Source organism: Aedes albopictus, chromosome 3 (genome assembly GCF_035046485.1).
Source record: "Aedes albopictus strain Foshan chromosome 3, AalbF5, whole genome shotgun sequence".
In the NCBI taxonomy this organism is placed as follows: Eukaryota; Metazoa; Arthropoda; class Insecta; order Diptera; family Culicidae; genus Aedes; species Aedes albopictus.
In genome coordinates, this window is record NC_085138.1 from 179663885 (window position 1) to 179673467 (window position 9583).

Below are 9583 nucleotides of genomic sequence, written 5' to 3' on the forward strand. Positions count from 1 at the left end.
CGCGAAGCAGCAAAGGTCGGACTGGTGGTGAATGCCTCAAAAACAAAGCACATGCTGGTAGGCGGAACTGAACACGACCGGATCCGTCTGGGTAGTAATGTTACGATAGACGGGGATACTTTCGAGGTCGTGGAAGAATTCGTCTACCTCGGATCCTTACTGACGGCTGACAACGAACGTGAGCCGTGAAATTCGGAGGCGCATCATAAGCGGAAGTCGGGCCTACTACGGGCTCCAGAAGAAACTGCGGTCGAAAAAGATTCACCCACGCACCAAATGCACCATGTACAAAACGCTAATAAAACCGGTGGTCCTCTACGGGCACGAGACATGGACCATGCTCGAGGAGGACCTGCAAGCACTCGGAGTTTTCGAGCGACGCGTGTTAAGAACGATCTTCGGCGGTGTGCATGAGAACGGTGTGTGGCGGAGAAGGATGAACCACGAGCTCGCTGCACTTTACGGCGAACCCAGCATCCAGAAGGTGGCCAAAGCCGGAAGGATACGGTGGGCAGGGCATGTTGCAAGAATGCCGAACAACAACCCTGCAAAGCTGGTGTTCGCAACTGATCCGGTTGGCACAAGAAGGCGTGGAGCGCAAATAGCACGATGGGTGGACCAGGTGGAGCGTGATCTGGCGAGTGTTGGGCGCGACTGAGGATGGAGAGAGGCAGCAACAAACCGAGTATTGTGGCGTACCTACTATTGTTGATTAAGTCTTGTCTTAAATGTGATGTTGAACAAATAAATGTATGTATCTCTACATTTCTGAGAAATATTTGGAAGAATCCATGAATAAATTTTGAAAGGAATCTATTGAATTCTTTTCATTCCAGAATTAATTTCTAGGAGAAGCCTTGGAGAAATTCCGGAAGAAAAGTATGAATTCATAATGGAATGAACCAATCCATGAGAGATTTCCTAAAAGAACCGTTGAAGATATTTCTGAAGGAAATCACAAGAGAATTTTTAGAAGTTAAAAAAATCCTTCCATAAATTTATACAGCCATTCCATGGAATCTCAAAAACTAAAGAACATACATTTTTGATTTTTTTGATATGTTACGCCAAGTTTCCTGAACTTTCTAATAAAAATATAAAAGCAGGGTACCGTGATTTTGGGTGAAATTGATCAGTGGGGTGAACTTGATCAACGCGAGGGTCATTTTTATTTGTTAAAAATAATGCTTTAAACTTAAAACAATTCGTTGAAAATGATCATCATCTGGCAAAGGGTTATTGAATGATGAGTTAACATGTTTAACAGCCAATTCGTCACATTTTTCTGTAATAAATTGAATATTTCCAAAATTGCGTGTTAGGGTAAAAAATATAATTTGGACATGTATATAATTTGGACATGCACGGCGATGTATGCCTTGTTCCGGAGAGCTAATAAAAGTAGATACTTCTCAATATCGATTATTGGATCAAATAGACCCTATTCTGATGACTTACGTTGAAAATACGCTTAACAATTAAGAATTTACTTCAAAATTATCGAAAATGTAAATTATTTCACTAAAACCCCTCAAATGCACAGGTATGCAAGACGACATACACTTCACAGTCACATACAATATTCACCCCAAAATCGTTGAATTATTAATTGTAAGAAATTTGAATGCCTTATCACAATGAAAAATGTTCAATATAGAAGCATTAAGCAGCCAATCTCTTAACATTCATCTAGAACGCTTAAAATAGGTGGTGTCCAAAATACATTACTGGTTTTCTACTGCAAATATATTTTGGTCATCTGACGAACTACATGGGGATACTGTGCGATTGCATACTTGGAGGCGTATTCTGTGGGTCTGGCGATATTTTCTCGATTCTAAAAAAAATGTAATAGTTATCAAAATAGATGCCTGTTAAGCGTAAAAATGTGATTATTTGTAAGAAAATATTTGTTAATTTATGTTGCTTCCATGATTTAGCAGTATTCATGGCTAAACATTGAGATAACTGCCCTGTCCAAATTATATATACCTGAGGGTGTCCAAAACATATATTCGGTGTCCAAAATGCGATTCTAACAGGCGATTGGAAATTGTGATTTTCTCAGCTTAAAATGCTTTCGTTAAGGTTTTTGTCACCTGGAACGCAAAGTACAATCATATTATAAGCGTATTAGTAACTTTGCAAAGCAATCAATTGCTTTCTAAGGAAGCTAGGGGGCGATTTTTCCAACGTTGTCCTCAGCCTGTCCAAAATACATGAATTACCCTAGGCGAACTTCAAAGACACTTTCAAACTTTTGTTACCGTGGCTGTATCGCACATGTAATGAATATTCGAATAAGAGTTTTTAGCTGCCAAATATTCGCTAAACACGATTACGTCATCAGAAATTCTTTAAATATTCAAATTTATGCATAAAATTGCACTTTTCCGGAAGTAGTCACTTATTTAGCATGAAAACTGCATACTTTTAGGCGTTTTCTTTAGATTTTTTAAACTTTAAACTTAAATAATTAAGGTGAAATGGGACGCCGTGTTATTTTTCCTATCTTGCCTCTCTTTCTAACAATTTGCCTCGCGATTTTGAAGATGGTAATCTCGAGTTCTATCGCACTGAAGATGCTGAAAAACAATCAGCATATGCACTGCAAGTGAGAATACACAGTGATAGGTTTTTGTTGCAAAATATGAAGTAGAATCTGAGATTACCATCTTAGTAGAAACAGAGCAATGGCGGATATTTCCCCGACCGTCCCGTCCGCCCTTAAACAATTAGAAAACTTGTGAAAGTTTTGCGTAGCTTTTCGAATTATGGGGTAGTTAAGGTGGAAAACATTTTTTCAGCGCTTACATAGGCATTTGATTTACTGATCAATTTCACCCCGAATTATTTTTATTTTTTATTTTAAATTATATGTATTACAAAAAATTGATTTGCAGTAAATGTTTCAACCACGTTGACTGATGAGAACCGTGTTCGTACTTGTTTTATTGCATTGAGTTTTATCATAACGATTTCTATTTAAACATTAGACTTAAAAAACTGCCAAAAGTGATCAATTTCACCCGAAATCACGGTACTTTTCCCGAGACCATGAAAACGTAAAAAAACTGTCATACCAATAAGTGATTGGGAGGCAGTGCCCGAAGCTCTTGTCAATTAAAAATAATTTCCTCTCCCGCTTTGACACACATGTGCACAACAGTGTATGTGTTAGATGTTCATCTAATCCCATCCGAAGGAGGTTTGGATTGTGAAAAGAAGATAACCATGTGCGACTGTGGAATCGAGTTCAGTTCTAGGCCTGCTGTCGACAGAGATAGTCGAGTGACTCCGTAGCTTGAAGGAATAGAAGCGCCCGTCTAGCGAATTGGGAGTCGTGAGTTCGAATCTCACCGGAGTACGTGGATTTCTTTTCATAGTTCAAATCTCAATTTGTTCATCGAGCACATGTTCTGTTGTGCACATGAATGTCAAAGCATTTTCAAAAGTGTAAAAAAAGAAGTTTAAAATCGGTTGACTGGTTCGAAAGTTATAATTTTTTGAAAATTTTTAGTTTTTAAAAACCTTGCCTTGCCTTGATTTTAAGGGACCACCCTATCTGAAAATTGGTCACCCTAATGACGAAATAAAAAAAAATACAACTCTAACTATTTTCGATGACCTTGTAGTTTGTGTTTTGATGGTAAAATAAACAAAACAGTTTTAATTTCCGTGGATAGAATGACAGTTCAATCGATAAAGTGACAGTTCGACCCGAACAAAAAACAAATCCCCAATACAATCTTTAAATGCATTTTAAAAATAGTTCCTGGGCACCAACAATGATGAAATTCTGGGTTTCAACTAATTTTTGGACGAAGATTCCGATTATGCAATAATCTGGATACCCCTAGAGAACCCAATTCAAGGACAATTTTCTGAAGGAACCCTTTTGAGGGATTTAAGGATAAATGGAAAAACTCCTGAAGGTATTTTAAAAGTAACCTATGGAAAAATAGTTCGGATGAATTTCTGAAATATGTTTTAGAAGAATTCCCGAAGAAACCCACAGACGACTTAAAAATAAAATCTGCAGTTTCTGGAAAAAAACTAATTTCTGAGAAAAATCTTTGGAAAACTTCTTGAACTTCTTGAGTCGTTGGAGGATATGGGAGATTTTCTTATATTCGGCAGAGATTAGAAAAATTCCAATATCACATAGCACATTTTTCTTACACGTATCATAATGGGTGAGTATTTTTTTCTTTATATGTGCAGCAATACTAAAAAAAATAACGCAAGTTATTTTCCCATATCTAAGGCGGAAAAAATCCCAAATTTCACGGGTAACTTTTAATTTAGTTGCGAGTGGATTTTTTTTTTTCATTTTCTAAATACATCTTTAATTAGGAGGGAGAAATAGTTATTTATGCAACAAGTTGCAAAATGATGATTTTTTCAGCACGAGTCGTACATTTTTACAAGTTTACAATTTTTACATTTTACAAGTTTTTTTGTAATTGCAAAAAATACCCATTCAATCTGGATAGTCTGGATAGTCTTGGTTCAAGCTCATCAGAGGATGTAGAAGTAGCAGCTGTGTCTACGGTAGCCTCGAAAGTTTTCGAAAAGTGGGTGCTGGCAAAGGTGCCGAAAAGTAGTACTTTTCGGCACTTTTGTTTTAGTAAAGAAAAGTAGGCCGTTTTAACGTCACAACCGCGAGTGAAAAGTAGGGGAAAACGCAACGCAATTACAAAAATAAAATTTTCAATATCTCAATATGCAGACATTTTTCTGACACTGAGAATTAAAAAAAAAAAACAGTTCAAACAAGATTCAAGAGGCACACTTTTTTAATAAGATCATATAATTATTTTTTTACTTCAAGTAAGAAGTTAAATTTCCAATATTGAAACTGAAAATTAGAATTAACATTTATGAGAGAACAAAAAAATCATAGAACCCATGTATAATAATGAATTAATCCAAACAGTCCATTACAAACTCGTCATCTTTTTAATTCTTTTTAAGCAATGATTCACAGAAAGAATGAGCTTGGTGATAATGTTAGAATATAGACGAAATGTCTACTTCTGTCTAGCTTTAACTGCTCTGAAGTTGGAGAAGGCGAGGATAGGCTTGTTAATAAATTCGATCATGACAGTGATGTTCCCGTGAAGTTAAAGGCCGTATTGCAGCTGAGAACTCTGTTTTTAAAATAACAACAAAATGATTGTACATAGAACAAAATTATATCAACTTTTGTTATTTCTAACAAAAGTTGTCAAAGGTTTTATAAGTATACCAAGTATTGATTTTAACCCAATTTTAATCCAATCTCAAACTCGGGACCTGTGAAGCCTATGCATTTTTTTTTCTAACAAGCTGATCGGCACACGGCACGCTGCTGCTGTGGATGCCGGTGCCCCAATGTAGGAAGTGAATCTACGCGACCGATCGAGCCCCCAGACAGCTGAGATTGAATTACCACATTTATAATTCCCGTAAATGTAGCCCATTTACATAGTGTTTTCCTGACCCGATCTCTCTTCCTCTGCCTCGTTGGGCAGCCAAAGCTGCCTAGGTCGGTATCGTCTCGGAGCGTTGGTAGGTTGGTACCTACATACGTAAGTTTGCAGCCAGTCAGTGAGTCTTTAAAGCGCTACTGCCGGGTTTGGGGCTCTACCTAATGATCCGGACACTTACGAAAAGGCCCCAAGTTGGGCGTCTGGCGGCGTCTGGCGGAGAAACACCAAAACCAGTTTTGATTTTGCTCTTATTTCCCTGAATTCTGTTTATGGCGATTTTTTTTTTTTTCGTCTGTTGAAGTTTCAATGCACTGGATATCATTGGATCTGATTTAATGAGTGGATAAAAGGATTGATCGTTTCACTTTGTGTTTGAAAACTACTCATTTGCCACAGAAATGTAAGCGCACTGCTAAACGTTTTGGATATAAAGTCGTTAGTAAGTATACAATTAGCCTGGATTCGCTTAACAATCAATAAATAGCCAATGATGAATTATGCAAAATGGTAAATAAATTATTAAAGCAACCTAATGCATTTTTAAAAGAAAATCGACAATTATCGGATTAATTATTTACTACAGTGTATCTCAGCAGTTCTTAAAATAAGCTGTTAGCACAAATGTAGGGGGATTAGGGGCATAAAGGACACCCTAAGCAAATGAGTACATTAGACCTGTATAACAGAGAAAAAATTAACATATTTTCAGTTGGCTTAACACTTCAGTTTGTTTCCTACGTATTTCAAACATTTACAGCAAGTAGAATGTCTTTATTGTGAAGAAATAATGAATTGTAAACCGTGTCTTTTTAAGAGTTGGCAGGAAAGGTACGGGGTGAAATGGAAACCCATCGGGGCATAATGGAAACCCCTGCATATTTTAAGCTATAACTTTGATTTCATCGACCAGTTAAGTAATTTGCCTAAGGAGATCAATACCACAGATATAATACTCCATCTTAGACGAGTTTACATAACATCACAGTTTATTTAATTAAACTTTAGGCTAAAAGAATCAGATTGATGTTTTCCAAACTCTCTAAAACGTCTAACTGTAAGCAATGCGCGTACACACATCCGTAATTGCCAGTGTTCATTTCGCACACACTCAAACACTCGTAATACCTTATTTGCTACTGCATCGAAATTATAAGAATTTCACCATATGAAAAGCATATTTCAACTTCAATGATATTTTGGTTATTTTGCAGGAATATAAATGGAACTTTTCAAAAATAGGTCAATGTCTTGCTCCTTTACACTTGTGCATTAAAGTTTAACATAAAAGTCAACGGTTTCGGCAAAAACAGGAGTGTCCATTTCGCCCCGGGTGTCCATTATGCCCCTAATTCCCGTACACAAATTAGATTTTTGTTTTTCTTTATTAGAGAGATTTTCAGACCGAGGCTGATTCATCTCTTACTAATTAGATGTAATAAGGATGCAAGTGGCTGAAGCACGTGAATGCAAGCTCGATTCATATAGGGGAGGTCATTGATCATGGTTACGAAACGACTACGATAGAACGCGATAAAAAAAGGAAAACCGGTGCAATATGTTAAAAAAGGAGAAACGCGCAAAAATAACGTTTTTTTTCAATTCTTATAAAATATGTTATGAAAATGTTAGACAGTCACAAATATTGCATTCGAATAAGCGTTTAGGAGGTCTGGCGTGCATATAAATAGCACTTACATCACACGACCGTTTCTGATCCAAGGCTTTGCAAACACTATTGATTTCATTGTCATCGATTGTCAGATAGTAAATGATCATTTAAGGTATAACGAAGCCACACACCAGCGGGTCACCAATCGATCAACTTTTCTGCGTCATCCGTCTTTTGATTCCTCACATTTGTGCTCATGAAAATTTGAGGTATGGCTTCGTTACATATTCACCTTAACTCCTCTGAAAAAGAGGGATTGCGAAGATAGGCTTGACAATAATCTCCCTTTCTTCGACGGTGAAACATCCGTTTAAAGTGCAATTCCGTACAGTGTAGAAAAACCCCCAGTAATTAATTTTCCCATTAATTTAACAAGGGTACAAAAATTGTTAATGAGGCCATTCCACCAAAATCCCGACATACCTCCGTGCAAACACGGCATTTCACAAGTTGGTTAACTTCGAGCCCTGAAGAAGATCCAAACCCGAGGATCGAAACGTCGGCGATGAAATAACAGAACCAACGCTTATTTCTGTGACTGCAAGCCGAAACCATTAAAAGTCCCACCAAAATCAGTCATCCAAGAAACAAACTTGACAATAAACTCTGCTGAAACGAAGTTCATGGTTGGGAATGGAGACAGAGGCTGGCTTAGTAGTTTTAGTACTGAGGTAGTGATTGATGTGTATGAAGTTATATGGTACAATAAATCAAAACAAACACCATCCTTAGCTAGAGGTTTGCACGGATTGAACATTGTACAAATAACAGAACAAATCTGACCTAACATTTGAAATAGGCCTATCTTCAAGATATGCGTAAATGGATGCAGATAAGCCCTACAGAGACAGAAATATGTTTGATTATAAAAAGCAGATAGGCCCTTTTCAAATGCTATGCCTGTAATGATATTAAAATCTTTAATTATCAACACTATACTTCTACAGGGGATAGACGAAATGATCGGGACAGGCAAAATTTTCAATTTTTAAAAAAATGTTCAACTAGTTGAAACTTTTCGAAAAGTGCACCAAATATTCTCAAATGTTCACTGTGAGCTCATTATTTAAGTCATAGGGTATGTGTGCCATCAGTAATCTCACGCTCCCATATTCATCCTATTGGAAAACAAGCGATTACGGCACCGATTGATTCCGTTCTTAAAGTTTTCATGCGTGCTCACTTCTAACAAACAAAAATATGAAACAAAATAAACAACGCTTCAATCCCTTGTTTTACGAAGGATGAAAATGGGAGCCACATGTTTAATAAGGGAACCAATACCCTAAATGGTAAAAATTTCAATACATTCGGTTCATTGAATCAGAATACACGCTGAAAAAACCGTTCCGAAAATTGTCCACATCAAGTCACGCATACTGGAACAACCGCGAACTCTTTTTACAAATCAGGCCAAACATGTCTCTGCAGGTCCAATCTGCAGAAGAGAGGCTCTCTTTGGTTTCCCTCTCTTTCGGTAATATCTCGGCTGTTTATTTGTATTATTATTGTCTCCTTGTATTGAACGATGATCAAAACAATCGTCTTTTGATTTGTACTGCAAAAATAGTTGAAAAGTGTGCCATTACATTGCAATAATTGAAAGAGAAAGTGAACAAAGAGAGCCTCTCAAATGCAGATAGGACCTATTGAAATGTTTGGCCTGAAATATACACCATGAATAAAAATCACGGGATCAAGAACATTGTTCTGCTACATGCACGTAACGCCTCCGTAACGCAGTGCCTGACAGCAACAGCGGAACAACAATCTCAAAACCGTGATTTTTGTTCTTTCAACCGTTATTTATATCACGGCACCAAGAACACAGTTCATGGTCTGCAATGGAAAGTTTGACATTTCAGGAGAAAAAATCACGGAAACTAGAACTAAGTTCCGAAAGCTGTGATTCTGTTAACGACAGGGAGAACTTCGATCGTCATCAACAAAAATATGCCGGAGGAAGCAGAAAACATTTTGAAAACAAGTGTGGCGAGCAGAAATCAACCAATTTCAATGATTTTGACGATTAAATCCCAAGAGAAGTGTGCATAATCAAAATGCGACATATTTCCGATAATTGTGTTTGAATTTTTTATTACAGATTCGGCAATAACATTCACACTTTCAAAATGAATATGCCGTCAGTGTTCCAGTCCCCGCTCACCGTCATATAAAACATTTTCGAATCTGTAATAAAACATTAGAATATAAGTTGTTTATTTTGAAATCTTTCAAAACATATAAAACAGATTTTCCACAAAAAATACGAGTAAAATGCTTACCGTCTCCAGTTTGCTGGTCATTCAATTTGTTCTAACTTTTTTTTCTCAATGGAAGCGTTACAAAAAGTGACAGCGAGGTACAACCATGAACTACGTCCGCGCCGTTCACGTTAACGCGCACAAGATCACGTGTAATAAGTTTTTATATCACGAAG